Source organism: Rhinatrema bivittatum, chromosome 6, assembly GCF_901001135.1.
Source record: "Rhinatrema bivittatum chromosome 6, aRhiBiv1.1, whole genome shotgun sequence".
Taxonomy (NCBI): domain Eukaryota; kingdom Metazoa; phylum Chordata; class Amphibia; order Gymnophiona; family Rhinatrematidae; genus Rhinatrema; species Rhinatrema bivittatum.
Genome location: NC_042620.1, coordinates 183,087,541 through 183,105,597, shown reverse-complemented (window position 1 = coordinate 183,105,597; position 18,057 = coordinate 183,087,541). Strand labels below are relative to the sequence as shown.

The window sequence follows — 18,057 nt, the reverse complement described above, 5'->3', positions numbered from 1 at the left end:
TGGAAAAGGGTAAACAGTGGAGTGCCTCAGGAATCTGTACTTGGAACAGTGCTTTTCAATATATATATATATATATATATATAAATGATCTGGAAAGGAATAGGAAGAGTGAGGTAATCAAATTTATAGATGATACTAAATTATTCAGAGTAATTAAATCACAAGTGAATTGTAATAAATTGCAGGAGGACCTTGCGAGACTGGAAAATTGGGCATTCAAATGGCAGATGTAATTTAATGTTGACAAGTGCAAGGTGATGCACATAGGAAAATATAACCCATGCTGTAGTTACACAATATTAGGTTCCATATTAGGAACTACCACCCAGGAAAAAGATCTAGGCATCATAGTGGATAATGCATTGAAATCATCGGCTCAGTGTGCTGCGGCAGTTCAAAAAGCAAACAGAATGTTAGGAATTATTAGGAAGGGAATGGTGAATAAAACGAAAATGTCATAATGCTTCTGTATTGCTCCATGGTGAGACCGCACCTAGAAAACTGTGTATAATTCTGGCACAGGCATCTCAAAAAAGATATAGCTGCACTGGAGAAGGTACAGAGAAGGGCGATCTAAAGGTTAAAGGGGATGGAACAGCTCCCCTATGAGGAAAGGCTAAAGAGGTTTGGGCTGTTCAGTTTGGAGAAGAGATGGCTGAGGGGGAATATGATAGAGGTAAATGTGAACTGGTTATTTACTCTTCGGGTAATAGAAGGACTAGAGGACACTCCATGAAGTTAGCAAGTAGCATATTTCAAACTAATTGGAGAAAATTCTTTTTCACTCATCACACTATTAAGTTCTGCAATTTGTTGCCAGAGGATGTTGTTAGTACAGTTAGTGTAGCTGGGTTTAAATTATAAGTTTGGTTAAGTTCTTGGAGGAGAAGTCCATTAACTGCTATTAATCAAGGTAACTTAGGAAATAGCCACTGCTATTACTGGCATCAATAGCATGGGATCTACTTAGTGTTTGGGTACTTGCCAGGTTCTTGTGGCCTGGTTTGGCCACTGTTGGAAACAGGATGCTGGGCTTGACGGACCCTTGGTCTGACCCTGTATGGCAATTTCTTATGTTCTTATGCCCATGAGAACCCCCTCACAGTCTCCAAGCCGATGGTTAATTTAAAAGAATAAGTACTATTTGTTACGCGCCCTGCTCACGGCCGTCCCGCGCGCAGGCCTGCTCACCTTCATGGTTTGATAGCGAGTCCTGGGACAACCTCTCTCGCGGTAGTTGCCAATCCTGCCAGGCCCCGGCGTCCCGCAGCGGCAGTCACCGGGCCTTCCACTGCCCGCCAGGCCTCACGCCAAGGCTCAGCGTCCTCGGCCATGTTAGCCACGCCCATACGCGCACGGACTGCCCGGACTCATGTAGGGCCAAGGGCGGGTCCTAGCTCCGCGGCACACCCTGATTGATCCCTCGATATAAGGAAGTTCCTGTCTCTGCTTCCTTGCCTTGGCAATCGGGTCGGTTTGTTCTAAGATTGCCTCGGCGCTTGTACCTGTTCCTGCTTGTTCCTAGTCTCGTTCCAGGATCCTTCTGTTCCAGTTCCATTCCTGACTTGTTCCCGCATTCTAGTTCCTGTGTCCTGCTTGTTCCTGTGTTCGTCTGTCTGTCTACCCAGGTAATACCCTCGGACTGTCTTACTGGTACTGACCTCAGCTTGCTCTTGATCTGCCTGCCTGCCTGCCGCCTGCCTCAAAGACCACAGCTTGGTTCCTGACCTGCCTGCCTGCCTGCCGCCTGTCTCAAAGACCTCAGCTTGTTCCTGACCGTCTGCCTGCCTGCCACCTGCCTGCCACCTGCCTCAAGACCTCAGCCTGCCTTTGATTTCTTCTGACCTCCGGTACCTGACCCCTGCTTTGCTGACCATTCCTCGGACTGACCTCTGGATCTTGACCTTTGCCTGCCTGACCTCATCTCCAGATTCTGGCTCTGTTCCTCACCTTGTTATCACCAACTCTGTTCTGGTTCTCCGTGTTCCAAACATCAGCCATCTTTGAACCTGATCGCGCTCCCCCTGTCCCCGTGGGCACGCTGGACTTTCATTCGCTCAGGAGACCCTGCGAGGCCCACCTAAGTCCAAGCGGCCTGGGTCCCTACGGGCTCCTCCCGGGGGGACCTCGGACTTCCAGTGGTGAAGCTCTTCCCAGCCTCTGTCTCCTCCGGTGCTCTGCCCCCTGGGGGCAGTTACCTCCTGTTCCCTGTCAGGAGGCGTTCCACCTCTGCCCCAGGACAAGGGTCCACCCCCGAGCACAACACTATTATTTATGTATTTATTTATTTGCTGCATTTATAAACCACTTCATCCAATCAAATAGATCTGTGCAGAGTACATAATTGCAAGCATAATAAAAACATCAAAACATTAAAACATACAAAAAAAATACAAAGTAGCATAAAATCATTGAACGTAAGCCCACTTAAAGAGATTAGTTTTCATATGCTTTCTAAAAAATTTCAGTTCTTTTTTCTGCACCTCAGTATCCCAAGTATTCCATAACTCTGGACCTATAAATGTGAATACCCTAGTCCGAGTTTCTTGAAAAAAAATCTAAAATTAGGCATACGTAACAGTTATTGATCCATTGACTGCCTCAGACAAATTGTCCTATAAGCTTGAATCTGTACTGACAAAGGATACCCCTCAATGGGGCCAATGTAATAAGATCTGCGGCAAAACAGGTGCTCGTTATGTGCGTGGGTTTTGATCACCACGTGTGGCTGAAGCTGCCACTTCCGCAGGATGTAAAAAAAATAAATTATGCAAATGATTTGCGCACAGAAATCTGCGCATGTACGGAAAAATGCGCATATCTAAGCGTGGTACAGGGCCTGTGTAATAAGCAGCCGCATCCGCGCTCAAAACCCACGCCGATAATCTGCGCATAAAAGAGAGTGAGCAAGCGAACGGGTCTCCCTATTAAGTGAAAGTATGACCCTGGAAAGTATTTTTAATATTTCAGTTATCTGTGCTGCAGAAAACAGGACAAATATTTTCATGGGTGATAATTCAGAACAATCTTATCGCTTTTCTGGCGCCTACCTTACCTTGCTGTTTGGGCTCTGAGCAAGCAAGTAAGCACCTAGCTCAGAGCCCGAGTGGCAATGATAGCTAGGTGCTATACTTGGTCACGAATGTATGCCATCAGGCACCCAGAAAGGCGCCTAGCTAAGCTGGCCACTCAGACGCCAAGATAGGCGATCAGCTAGGTGGTTTTCAGGATGCTCGGATGCCGACATGGGCCCCCCGAGTCGTGCCCTGACCATGGCAGTAAAAAACCTGCATTAAAAAACCCACACTAGCATTAGCGTGGCTCCCTGCATTGCCTATGATTAGCTAATCACCTCCTTTGTAAGCCGTTAGCATGCATTCGCGCAGCAAAAACCACGGATCTGTAAGCGCATTGGTACATGCTATTTTCCCGCCCATAAAACCCTTATTACATCCCTGTAGAGGGCTTTGCGTGGGAAAACGCGTGCACAAAACTGCAGCAGCTTCAGCGCTCCTTATTACATCGGCCCCAATATGCATAGCCTTAAATACTAAATATTAAACAAACATTCCCAAAATTTGGGAAGTGTCCAGGCTAGCCAAATACTAGAATCCGCTGTCTTTCACTGTACACATTATCGTAAGACTTAGAGGAAAAAATATTGTCAAATGCTATTCTTACACGATAAGAGGCTTCCACAAATGGCACATCACAAGTTATATACTGCATGGAAACTTTTGCAGTGTCCTGATACAATTAAGGATGCAGTTTTATATAGTTTACATCATGTAAGGAGCTTCAGCTTGATCAGCAGTCCCCTCTGCTAGTTGTCTCTTCTGGGTTCTGGTTCAGCTGCTGTGGAAGGACAGGAAATAAAGTGAGTCCTGAGTGAAGGCAGGGTGAAAATTAGCACCTTGTCCCCACCCCCATTTATAATTCGCAGCTTTACAATCGTCAGGCATCCGTTTATGAAGCCGGAGGAAAGTAACAAGAGGAGAAAGAGACTGGCAGGAGAAACGAGGCAAGGAAGGAAGGGAGTGTGGGAGACAGACGGAGACAGAGTATACAGATTTCAATTTTCAGATTATTTCTCACCTAGGCCTTAATTAGGGAGCCTGTCATGGAAACAGGAAAGCTGTCAAGCTACCACATGTCAGTGTTTGTCAGAAGAACATCTAGCTGTGGGGACTTAAAATTTAGTGTAATGATCCTCGTGGCTCTTTCTGCCATCTGTGAATAACACTCTGCATTGTCACCTTTTTTTTGTGAGGAGGGGGTGCCCTTCAAAATGATGCAGAGACACTTGGTTTGCCTGATTACCACACTCGGCTAAGCCCTGCTCTGCCTGGCCTTCCTGTGGCATCACATTATTTGCTGTGTGAAACAGAGGAATAGCATCAGAGACCTGATAAATCCATCATTGCTAAGGAGGATACCATGGGATTTTTAAGTGCCTCTGGCTTAAACCTGCTTTACTGCCAGGCACTCTGCACATTCAGCAATGCCACCGCCCTGGTCCTTAACATGTTACTATGTCTCTGTACTGTTTTATCAGGACAATTCTTAAGCAAAGCAAATGAAATCATTTGTTTAGTTTTCCTGTAAGGTTTTAAGTTGAAGGCTGGCGAAGAGCAGGAATTTAATTTCTGAGGTCACCGAGCAAAGTACTCTTATTTCTCACATCACTGTATTTCATAATCTAGACAGCTTTTATGAGGGTGGAAAAAAGAGACATCATAATTTATTATGTTATTGTACTTTATATATTGCCTAAATTGAGTGCGCATTTTTTTTTTTTTTTATGGTGGAGAAAGAGAATCCTGGGGAGCATTTGCTGTAATATGGAAAGTCTGTTATTGCAAATTGAGATTTAGTTAGCAGAAAATCTCAAAAACAGGATGCTGCATGCACTCAGTGTTGGCATTGCAAAAGGCATGTGTCACTAAGTGTTGGGGCTAGGGTTGCCAACTAGCTCCAGAATTTCAGGACAGGTTGATGCAATCCTGGATTTACTCCTCTGCATCAGATACTTATAATCTTGCTATTCTGAGGGAATGCAATTGGGAAATTGGAATAAGTCCCAGCATGCAATGGAGTAAAGCCAGGACTCGATCAACCTGCCCTGAAAATCTAGAGCCAGTTGGCAACCCTAGTTGGGACAAGGATATGTTCTGTCAAGTGCTACAAGGAGTAGGGAATCAATGGCCCTTAGAAAGTCACAGGTTTAAAGCAATTTTCTTTTGTCTCTACCACTCCCCGCAGATATTTTCTTGCTTTTTAGTGAGCAAATATTATACAAGTCATATGCTTTGCATGCCTGTGACATTAGCGGATTCTTTTCTATCCTTTCATTTTTTTTAATGCACCACAGGCTGTCATGTCTTACCCCTGGGATCCTTCCTCCTTTTTGCTGAAGGCATGTTCTTAAATGCAAGTTCAGCATATGCCTTCTTAGTATAACAACAGATATGCCACTCAGAATGTGTATCCAGTGTTCATGAAGGAGGCATATAAAGCAATTTACACATCAAAAACTCTGTATACAAGACCCTATGGGTATAGAGGAGGAGATACCTTTGCATTGTACTATATGAAGTTGTTGAGCCTTTAGCACCAGCTCCTAAACTCTGGACCGGTGCAAGGTTATTAGGTGCCCTAGGCAAAACTTACAGCCTTCTCCCCCCCCCCCCCCCCCCGGTCACACCCTTCCTACATAAATAAAATTATGCATTTATAATAATGTAACATAAAAAGGCATTCAAAGTATAGTCTTCAGAGGTAAAAATATCTTATATTTACATGCACTGCTGTAGTGCCAACCAGAAAAACCTGCAGAAAAAAAGTAAAAAGGACACTTGGAATTGATATTAGGCCTATTGTAATGTTTGTATTGTGTGGGCTTGCCCTCAGAAAGTCATGAATAAATTGTATATGATTATTGTAAACCTCCCATACCAAAACAACATTAATTACCAGCACTCAAATAGTAATAACTCTACCTATGAAAAAGCAACACTGCAAATATTACACCAGGCCCTAAAACACCAATACACCTCCTATTAGGAAAATAGAACAAGCCAGGTTTCTGTAGATCCCTTTGCAGAAACTACATGCTAGCAGAATACCTCATTTTAGTCATGAATGCAGAACACAGACAGATCTTCACCAAATGCAGAATAAAGACACTACAAACTACATAAAGAAACATGGAGACAAAAATTGAACTGGAAACCACAAGAAGCCAGACTCTTTATGCAGTGCAGTGCAGTGCCCTCCATCCACCACTGAGGAGAAGTTTGTCTTGCCAACCAGAACGCTTGTCCTAAGGAGGGTCCCGATGAAATTATTGAGAGCATGAATGATGGCCCCCTCATTGCTAGTCTGGCAAGAGGGCCAGACAAATAACCATTCTGGGAATCCCAGCTGGAATCTGAGGAGGGCGCTGTAAGGGAGAAGTGTGAGAAGAAGCCTGACAGGGTAGGCTGGGACTGAGGAAGCAGATAGACCCCAGACCATCTAATGCAGCCTGGCCCCTGATCATGCTCCCACTGTACAAGGACAGGCAAGGATGAAAACGAAGCCATTCGTTGGATGAGTGGTCATCTAGTTCCTTGTCCTCAGGTAGGTCAGGAAAGAATGTCATGATGGGAGCAAGGACTCACGGGAGTAGAACACTGCAGTGAATCCACGCTATGCCAGAGAGAGGTTTTCTGTTGTAATGCCCAATGTTGATCAAGGGGCCCACAAGCTATCAAGAGTTTTGCCAGTTGGCTATGGAAATTCCAGCTCCTTGATCCAGCTCTGGTTTTTCCTCATGAAATGAATCCCTGGTGGTGAGTGAATCTCCCTCACATTCTCTAGCTGTACCAGGGGATGAACTATTGTCAATGACTGGTAACCTCGCTATTCCCACCAGTGGGCCTGGTCAGATTGCTGAGGATGAGCTACTGAACCAGCGAGGTGCGGGGCCTGTCCTGGATGATCCCCAATTGTATCAAGACCCAAAAGCAGAACACATGGTGAGGAGGAAGTTGAGATCTCTGTTTGGCCTGCACTATCCATATATGCCTGTTTATGTGATAAATAGCACAGGGAGAAGTGGGTTGTAAAATAGGCCAACAGATGTATAATCAAGGATTCTTCAGACCCCAGTTTCTTATGGTCTCATCCTGGTTATTAGAAAGAGATGGAAAAAAGAACCAAGGAGTTCAAGAGAGGGAGAAATGCTTACAAACATGCGATGCTATACCATCTCAGGGATGGAGTGAACAATAAGTATCAAACTGAATATCTCCTGCTGAATGGAGAGACCATTTGAAAACCCCACCTTGAATATTATCAGCCTGCTCCTGTGGAGGACGAAGAACCAGGCCAGAAGTGATTGTCCCAGGGTGGTATTTATATTTAAAACTGTTTAACAAGCATTCTTATGTGTGTTTCAGACTTTCTAAATTGTTTCTGGACTCCAGTTCTAAGGAGGACTTTGAACTGCTTTCCTTCCTGTCAGAAGGAAGATGTGGAAGTTATTGTTATCCAGGCAATGAGATGGACTGGGCTGTCAAGAGGTCCAGAATGTTACGAGTGCGCGCAGGCGCGGTCGTCTCGAGCTGGTGGTGAGCCCTTGGGCCACGGCAGGACTTAAGGAGGAGCCCCAAGCCACACCGTGGTAGGTGAGCTGGGCAGGCATGGTGAGCCAGGCGGGTACAGAAGCAGGGAAGCAGGCACGGAGTCTGACCCTCAGCCGGACCTGCACGCCCATGGTAGCCAACACTGGGAAGTTGACTGATGAACGGTCCTCCGACTGTTCCCGGCCCTTTCGGACCTGCCGCTGGGAACGGCAATGGGCAGCAGGCCGGACAGAGGCGAGGGCAGACAGAGTCCTTACATAGAAGACGTCAGACGGGGGCTGAAGCAGACATCTAAGACAGGCTGAAGCAAGACGTTGAAGAGGAGGGCTGGAAGGAAACATGGCACTGTCCATCAGGGCGCCCTACTCAGCCCACCCGTGGGACTGAGTCACGGACCACCCCGTCCCAGACGCGCCCTACACAGCCCAGGAAGGCTGGTCGCGGACCACGCTGAGGAAAGGAGGGTGCAGGGAAGACAAAGCGGAAGATCCAAGCGAACAGGAACTCCAATGCTGGGATACTGACATCCGAAGCCCTTTCGGCTGGCAGGCAGGGAAGCTCAAGAGCCCGTGGGACGAATCCCTCCTGTTGGCCACTCCAGGGCCCAACAGGACAGAAGGCTCAGGAACTAGACAGGACGTAGGGCAGAAGCGAGCAGAACTGGATCAGGACATCAGGAACACATCAAGGCAGACATCAGGAACATCAGGAAGCAAACATCCGGACAGAGACAGGACAAGGAGCCATCAACACAAGGCAGACCACGGTGGACCTGGATCGGCAAGGTTACAGACGACTGTAGAACCCGATCCACAGACCAGTTGCAACTGACATGAAAGTCCTTATATACTGGAGGTTGTAGGCAACTCCCTAGGAGGAGCTTGCCAGGACCGCCCACCGCTGGCCCTATAAGTGGGGTAGAGAGCTGCGGGCCGGCCCCTAGGAGAAACGGGCGTGGCTGGAAACAGGAAGTCCAAACACAGAGGCATGCAAGCCACAGGCACAGCTAGGCCTCTCAGGCCCTGGAGCAAGTCCCGGGTGGAACACAGGCGAGGCCCTGGCTTCGGAGCGGCCTCCGGAGGAAGGTGAGAGACCACCTGTAGCGCAGCAACAGGGGGGATCGCAACACAGAAGACCTGAAGGCCCAAGCTGAGTTTGTGTTGTAGCATGTTGAATTAATTTTTTTTGTTCATTTATTTATTTAAAAACTTATATTCCACAAGTTACAAGCAACAGCCATTCAGTGCGGATCCTTGATTAGGGTTGAAGGCTCATGTTTTTCTGCCATGCAGATGGCTGCATTACTGAAAAAAGTAAAACCTTCTATAAAAGTCCAAAAAAGGTTTTGAAAAAAAAAAATAATAATAGTGTTCCTCGGTTTTATTTTAAAAATCATTGTCCTAATTAATTAATTCTCTTTTCTCTAGGAAGGATCCTATGCATCCAGGATCCACCCATCTCAATATTTTTGTTTTCATTACAGTGTTTAAGATCTTCTGGCCTCCTGTTCTGGTGATCCGGTGAGAAGAATGTATTAATAACTTTTGCTCCTCCAGGCCTTGTGGGACATAATGCTCAAGAAGATGGAAAGCCATGATCCATAACCCAGAGTCTCCAGGATCCATTAAGTGTATGCGAGAGATGGTTCATTTCTCAAGGAAAAAGAAAATGTAATATATTTTGGTATTGTGAAGTGTTGGTATGTATTGAAATAATACCATGGGAAGCCATTTGCCTCTCTTTTAGCCATATTAGTCCCATATTCTGAAAATGTATTGAGGGTGTGGGTTCGTGTTGTTGGTGTACACTGCTAGGACAGGGATGGGGGAGAGTGGAGGGAAGATGGGGACTTCCCCAATGTGCTCACATATACAACCCAAACTCACCTCCCCTGACACACACACACACACACATCCTCCACTGACAGACATAACTCCCACGCATAACCACACCCCTGTACCATTCTCACAAAACATACACACCATCCCCAAATATGGGAGGGAAGGAGAGGGATATAGGGAGAACATGGAGAGTGCAAAGGGAAAAGAGTGCACATTCACAACCCCACACCAAATACCTTAAGAACATAAGAACTTGCCATACTGGGTCAGACCAAGGGTCCATCAAGCCCAGCATCCTGTTTCCAACAGAGGCCAAACCAGGCCACAAGAACCTGGCAATTACCTAAACACTAAGAAGATCCCATGCCACTGATGCAATTAATAGCAGTGGCTATTCCCTAAGTAAATTTGATTAATAGCCATTAATGGACTTCTCCTCCAAGAACTTATGCAAACCTTTTTTGAACACAGCTACACTAACTGCACTAACCACATCCTCTGGCAACAAATTCCAGAGCTTTATTGTACATTGAGTGAAAAAGAATTTTCTCCGATTAGTCTTAAATGTGCTACTTGCTAACTTCATGGAATGCCCCCTAGCCTTTCTATTATCCGAAAGTATAAATAACCAAGTCACATCTACTCGTTCAAGACCTCTCATGATCTTAAAGACCTCTATCATATCCCCCCTCAGCCGTCTCTTCTCCAAGCTGAACAGCCCTAACCTCTTCAGCCTTTCCTCATAGAGGAGCTGTTCCATCCCCTTTATCATTTTGGTTGCCCTTCTCTGTATCTTCTGCATCACAACTATATCTTTTTTGAGATGCGGCGACCAGAATTGTACACAGTATTCAAGGTGCGGTCTCACCATGGAGCGATACAGAGGCATTATGACATTTTACGTTTTATTCAGCATTCCCTTTCTAATAATTCCCAACATTCTGTTTGCTTTTTTGACTGCCGCAGCACACTGAGCTGGCGATTTCAAAGTATTATCCACTATGATGCCTAGATATTTTTCCTGAGTGGTAGCTCCTAATATGGAACCTAACATCGTGTAACTACAGTAAGGGTTATTTTTCCCTATATGCAGCAACTTGCACTTGTCCACATTAAATTTCATCTGCCATTTGGATGCCCAATCTTCCAGTCTTGCAAGGTCCTCCTGTAATATATCACAATCCGCTTGTGATTTAACTACTCTGAATAATTTTGTATCATCTGCAAATTTGATAACCTCACTCGTCATATTCCTTTCCAGATCATTTATATATATATATATATATATATATATATATATATATATATATATATATTGTGAAAAGCACCGGTCCAAGTACAGATCCCTGAGGCACTCCACTGTTTACCCTTTTCCACTGAGAAAATTGTCCATTTAATCCTACTCTCTGTTTCCTGTCTTTTAACCAGTTTGTAATCCACGAAAGGATATCGCCTCCTATCTCATGACTTTTTAGTTTTCTTAGAAGCCTCTCATGAGGGACTTTGTCAAACGCCTTCTGAAAATCCAAATACACTACATCTACCGGTTCACCTTTATCCACATGTTTATTAACCCCTTCAAAAACATGAAGCAGATTTGTTAGGCAAGACTTCCCTTGGGTAAATCCATACACTCACCCTACCCTCACACGTGCACTTCCATCCTCACATACGCCCCTGCAAGCCTTCTGACCCACACACACACTTTCCCTGCTGAGCCCCCCTTCCCCTAACATACACCCACATACACACAGATAGCTATCCCCTTTTCTTCACCTCAACAGAGCAAGTGGAACATATATATCCCAGTCATAGAGTCATAAAATGTGCTCTTCGAAGTTGGCATGCAATTCTCCCCTTCTCTTTTTTGGGGCTTCCCTTAATGTTCACATAGTCAGGAGAAGAAAAAGAGGGTCAGAGTCCTCTGCTCGTCTTTTCATTATAGTTAGTTGCCCACTCTGCCATTCCTTCCATTTTCCATCCAGGCATGAACATAGACCAGAGCAGAAATCCCACTGATTGGGTTGGTGAGCAAATCAAGAAGGGGCACACCCCTAGTAAATAAATTAAAACATACCTTTGCTCTGGGTGAATCAGAAGTGCAACAGTGGTACCAGTGAAAGCCTATAGTTCTCTCTTCCAGCCACTAAGTGTCAGAAGAAATACTAGCAGCGCGCCCTATTTGAGTTGCTGCTCTCTTATTTTGAATTCCCTCCTCCAGTTATTCTGACTGGCTCTCTTTCCCAGTGTTGGGAATCTGATTGGATGAGAGACTTTGCAGCACAGTATTGCTGCTGGTGCTGCTTGGGAGAGAGAGAGAGCAATTGTTTTCAACATAATGCCAGCAGATGAACAAGCGGGGATCCAGCTGGCATGTGTATTTTGCAGCAGCTTGTTTCTTCTGTGGTGAAAAGCTAATTATGTGGCGTCTCCTACAGAATCACGGGAGATTGGGACTATGATAATTATTAATATTATATTTGTATTTCATGCTTCAAACATGTAGATCAGTTTATTTATAAAATATGTGTCATGCTTCAGACCTCTGAATACACTTACAAAGCATAAACATTGATAGTCATATCTGAATATATCTCCATCTGATTTCATCTCCTGTCTTCCAGTTCCCCATCCACTTCCCTCTAGTACTGTACTGTCATTATGACAAAGACTCAAGAGTTTGTCAAAATGCTGCCAGATGTTTCTCCAATAGTCTCTCCACAGGTCAAACCACTGAAGCATCTTCAGCACTGCTGCTCTGTACCCTTTCCCGGCTGCTGGAAGTCCCACAATCCAAGAGATCTTTCTATTTGCTGAGAGCAGAGGCAGAATACATATTACTGAAATATCAGACATCTGGGCTCCCTCATTCCCAGGCGAGCAGCCTTGTTAATGGAGAATTATCTCCAACTGGTAAACATGCTGTTTATTTTCTAGAGAAATTACGCTCCCCATTCTGACAGCTGATCAAGGAGTGCCCGTCTGCTGTCAACAAGGGGAGGTGTTTCAACAGAGAGGGAGTTTAAACATGTTCTCATTATTACAGTATAATAATAATAATAATAATAATAATAAAGAATTCAGCTTCCTGGCCCACCTGCTGTGAAACGAATGAATTTGTATCACCTGACCAGAACAGGAGGGCTTTTATCTCTTATCCCCAGTACCATTACTGATGTGACACCTGTCACATGACCCAAGTGAGGGACCTTTTATCTGAGTTTCCCCCCACCTTCACTCTTAGTGTTTTATGTATCAGTTAAATTATGAAAAAGCAACAGCTGGGGGATGTCATATTTGGAGGAGCAATATATTAAATGGTAGGAAATCAGGAAAAGCAATGACCTTTTCAGACACACTGGTGTCAACTTTATGATAAAGGAATAAAACGCAAATGTGGCAAGCTTATAATGGGCTCAGGCAGTAGATGAAAACTGAACTATTTATTTAACAGTTATAAAACTCATTGCACTGAAAAAGGCACTGAATTGTCTCTTTTGCTAAAATTATCCTGTGCACTTACTTCTTTGAATGGTGCATGGGCTAGCAGTCAGGAAAGTTTTGTGTGAGGGGTGAGTGGGGAGGTGCAGGACTTTTCCATTGTGTGTCATATACAATAGCGGCTAGTGTGTAAGTGTGGCACCACAACTGCACTACCAAGAATAACTTCAAAGGAAACAAATCTTTTCTGGCAATATCTACATAAAAGCTCTCGTAAATTTGTGGACTGCTGCGATCTGCAGCCATATTTCTTCAGCTTTTCTCAGTTTACTTTGAGGAGAAGGAAAAGGAGGCATGGCATGGCATAGCATGTAAATGATGCAGGTCCTCTGGCCAATAGGGCCCTTTGAAGAGGAAGATGCCTAGGAGCGACCATCTCTATTGCTCTATTTATTATCCAGCAGTTAAGATGGTGGATAGCGAGTCCTGGCCTGAAGAAGAAGATGCCACCAGAAGCCCCACTTCCACTGCAGGATCAGATTTGCTTCCACTGTCAGTGAACAAACTTCCCCTTACTGTGGGGCCAGAGCTGCTCCTGCTGCTGGTGAGCATACTTTCTCTTCCCCTCCCACTGGGTCAACATGGAAGCAGAGCTGCTGCTAACAGTTCCAGTGGTGAAGACACTCCCCCTCTCATCAGGACTTGTCGCACCATCTATTTATGAATCTGACTGCTATGATTCGGGAGCTGCCGATGCCGGGCCTTCACCGCGGCACGAGCCGCGGACTTAGTCTCCAACACAGCTGGAGCTGCCGCCCTCTCCATCTTTGCGGCCTGGAGGTCGCAGTCCCCAGTCTTCCCCATGGCAGGGAGGCGCTCTCAGCTGTCTTCTTAGTGGCAGGACGCCACTTCTTCTCCGTCGGGGCATGTTTCCGGGCTCAGCTCTGTTCCTGCTCTGCAGCGGCAGAATGGCCGCTATCCAGGGTCCTGCTTCCTGGTTCCTGTTTCCCCTAAGGGGCGAGGCCGCATCTTCCTTCAAGATTTAAAGGGCCAGCCTTCCTGGCCCCACCTATGGACTCCTCCCTAGGCGTTTCCGGGTCCAGTCCTATTTAAGGGCCGTGCAGGCATTCTGTCCTTGCCTTCACAAGGGGTTAGTCCTCCCTAGGACTTCTTGTCTTCACTCCTTCTGGCATTCCTTGTTCTTCGTGGGATCCCTCGTTGTTCCGTTCCTGGTCTCTGCTGATGTCTTGATGTTTTGGGTTCTGTGATCCAGTCCTGAAGTTCCATGAACCAGTCCTGATGTTCCGCCATCCAGCCTTGATGTCCTGAACCCCTGGTTCCTTGTCCACCTTTCTTGGTGTACCACCATCATGCTCCATCACCTCATGGCACAGGCCTGCTTCCTCATCTGCAGCACAAGCCTCCAGATGGTCATCCTTCCCTGTAGCCAAGTTCCGTCTTGGTCCTGTTCCCTGAGGCTCGTTCCGGCCCTTGGATTCCCTTGTGGCTGCTCCGTCCATGACCAAGACTCTGCCAGAACCTGCTCCGCTCCAGCGTGGTCCGTGACCAGCCATGGGCGGCTGTGTAGGGTGCGCACCGGTGCAGGCCTCTACTGAATCTTCGACATGTCCAGTCTCAACTTCCACTTCTACTCCTGGAGTCTGCCTCGCATCAAGCATGGTCCCTGACCAGTCCCGTGGGTGGGTTATGTAGGGAGCGCTGTGTTGCAGCCTCAACCTAGTACTTGATCCTGAATCCTCGTCTGAGTCTTCCTAGTCCTAGAGTCCTTCCAAGTTCCTCGTCTGAGTCTTCCTAGCACACAGAGTCTCCACATTCCAAGTTCCTCGTCTGAGTCTCTATGTTCCATGTTCCTCGTCTGAGTTTTCATGTTCCAGAGTCTTCGTCCGCCCTTGCCTCCTGTCCGGCCAGCCGCCTTTGCCAGTCCCAGCAGCAGGTCCGAAAGGGCTTGGAGTAGTCAGAGGACCACTCAGAGAACAACCTTGCGTGGTTGGCCTCACTGAGGCTGTACAGGTCGGCAGGGGCCTGGTCTACCGTCTTCTCCCATACTCGGATACGCCTGCCTCAGTACCTCCTTAGAGCCCTCTGGGGTCATGCCAAGGTCCAAGGGCATACAATCCCCTTGGAAATGGGACCGCTCTCCTAGTACTCCCTAACACTAACCCACCATTTGCCACTGGTCACAGATAATCAGAGATTTAAAAAACTCTTTTGGACAGTTATGCTCTACAACAGCATTTCCCAATCTTTTCAAGTTCAAGGCACACCTACATTAACATAAATGTTGTGTGCACACCAATCTCCATGTAGCAGGCAGTATGAATAAGGCGAGGACTCCTATGGCCAAAAGAAGAGCTAGGAAAGTAGTGAAAGCCCTCACCAGGCTCTACTGCAAGAGAAAGAGGAGGCAAAGATATACACAAATTCACCACAATGGACCAGCGCCTTCTATATACAAGTGTGGGAAAAATGAGAAGTTGGTGTGGTGTAGGTAGCTGGCTCAGTTAGTTACCTTGGCTACCACATATGACTGAAGATCTTCTTCAGTGCTGCTGCTCCCATAAGAGTGAGTCACATCCTGTGCTCAGTGCACCCTCTCCCCATCTCACTCAGGGATAGAACTGAAACTGGAAGGACTCAAAGAGGAGGCTCAGGATGAGGAAGATGAGGAACTGCTGTGTTTATTGTGTACACTGTCTAAAGTGAGGCCCAACTATCCATGCTGCCCATTAATTACCACACTTCAGGGCTCATGATGTGGCTAGGAAGAAGGGGCAGGCATGATTACACGTGTTCTCAGAAAGGAGCTCCTACATGCTTAAGGGCCACTGCTGGTGCCTTTTGTTGCTGTGAGGTGCTGAGAACAGAGCTCAGGTGCTGGTCTGGATCTAAGCATCAGGCAGTGGTGACTTTTCTGTGGCACACCTGATCAGGTCTAAAGGCACACTGGTTGGGAAGCACTGCTCTCCAAAGTAGTGTGGTTGCAGTGTTTGTCCATGTGTATATATAGAAATAAAATTCAACAAACAAGTTATAGGTGATAATGTTTTATTGGACTAACTTACAGGCCAATACAGTAAAGGTCGCGGGAGAGTGGGCGAGCGCCCGCTCTCCCGGCGCGCGCACAGGCCACTCTCCTGTGCGCACGATTCAGGGAGGACAAACATGCAAATTAGGGCCTGCAGTAAAAAGAGGTGCTAGGGACACTAGCGCGTCCCTAGCACCTCTTTTTTGACGGAAGCGGCGGCTGTCAGCAAGTTTGACAGCTGACGCTCAATTTTGCCGGCGTCGGTTCTTGAGCCCGCTGACAGCCACGGGTTCAGAAACCAGACGCCAGCAAAATTGAGCGTTCGGTTTTCAACCTGCGAGCCACGGGCCAATTTTAATTTTTTTTTTTTTTTATTATTTTAAACTTTTGGGACCTCCAACTTAATATCACCATCTGGCGCGGGCCATCCAGTGCTCCTACCATGTGACAGGGGCCAGTCAATGGCATGGATACCCTGTCACATGGTAAGGGCAAAGGGCCATCGGTGCCATTTTGATTAGTGGCAGCCGACGGCCAGAGAGCGGGAGATGGCTCCCGGGGACCACCAGGTATTTTAAAAAAGTTTTGGGGGTGGGGGTGGGGGGTCTGGAGGGTGGAGGAAGCTAAAGGATATGTTTTAAAGGGTCGGGTGGGTTTTTTGTTTATCGGCTTGGGCGCAGCTGATAAAAAAAAAACTCTATGGGACCACACGAAAAAGATTTCACTATAGTTCCCGAACCAGGAATTGGAAATCACATCTCTAAAAGAAACTACTGCCTTTGTTACGATTTTTATTTGTTGTTCATGATTTTTGTGATCCTAGCTTGTGTTAAGGGTAGTTCTTTTTTACTCAATGCACAATTAAACTCTGGAATTTGTTGCCAGAGGATGTGGTTAGTGCAGTTAGTATAGCTGTGTTTAAAAAAGGATTGGATAAGTTCTTGGAGGAAAAGTCCATTACCTGCTATTAAGTTCACTTACAGGTCGATACAGTAACGTTGAGTTAAAGATTCCCGGTCTGTAACGTGCTGGGAGCGCACAATACAGACGAGTAAGGCCATCCAGCGATACAGTCTCTAGTTTCACGCGTCCTTAGCGCTTCCTAAACCCTTTCCTAAACCCTTTCCGCACCCAGCATGTAAATGAACGAAAAAGCTGTATAATGAAGGAATTAGCTATTCCCCTGCGATACTGTAACGGGCGCTGATATTATCTCCTCCGTAACCCGCTGTTCTGCCGCGGCCTTAACCTGCTAGTTTACCGCCTCCCCCTAGTAGGAGTTAGTGTAGTGTAGTGTAGTGTAAAAACATTGCTTACCCGCCCTGGTCCCGTCCGGTCTCCTGCAGCCCCGTCCGGTCCCCTCCTCCCGAAGCAAAAAAAAAACAAACGAAAAAGTAGCAAGGCTCGGGCCTGCTACGGTAAGTGTAAAAAGTGTAAAAAGTGTTAAAAACAAAAAACCTGTGTGTTATATAAAAAAATAAAACAGTTTTAAATACCTGTCGGAGGGCCGTGGGTCCAGGCGGCCGGTGGGCGGCGGGCAGCCATCAGCGGCATCCGGTAGTCCCTTCTCCCTTCCTCCCTCCCTCCCCTGCCTGGATGAGCGCCAAAATCGCACGGGCGGGTCGGCAGCGGGGGGGGGGGGGGGGGGCCGGCAGCGGGGGGCGGCAGCAGGATCCGGGAGCGGCGGGTAGGCAGCAGCGGGGTCCGGGGGGGCAGCGGCAGCGGGGTCCAGGGGGGCAGCGGCAGCAGGATCCAGGGGCGGCAGCGAGATCCGGGGAGCGAGTAGCGGCAGCGTGTGCGATCGGGCAGGCAGGTAGGTGGCAAAATAAAGATGGCCGCCTGCACGGGAAAATCGTGCAATTGGCCGCTGAAGACGTGACGTCACGACGTTTGGCATCACGGGGTGTGACGTCACTTCTTCAGCGGCCAATTGCACGATTTTCCCGTGCAGGCGGCCATCTTTATTTTGCCACCTACCTGCCTGCCCGATCGAACACGCTGCCGCTACTCGCTCCCCGGATCTCGCTGCCACCCCTGGATCCTGCTGCCGCTGCCCCCCCGGCCCCCGCTGCTGCCTACCCGCCCCTCCCGGATCCTGCTG

At 47.1% G+C, this 18,057-nt stretch overlaps 1 protein-coding gene across 1 annotated transcript in view; it reads right to left on the bottom strand.

The window, feature by feature from the left end:
- Positions 1 to 2,298: 2,298 nt before the first annotated feature.
- CDK15 (cyclin dependent kinase 15) overlaps positions 2,299 to 18,057 on the bottom strand; it is a 226,406-nt gene continuing 210,647 nt past the window's right edge. The window contains exon 15 of the mRNA XM_029606275.1: positions 2,299 to 3,855. The gene's annotated coding sequence lies outside the window, so the exon portion shown is untranslated. The remainder of the gene's footprint in view (positions 3,856 to 18,057) is intronic.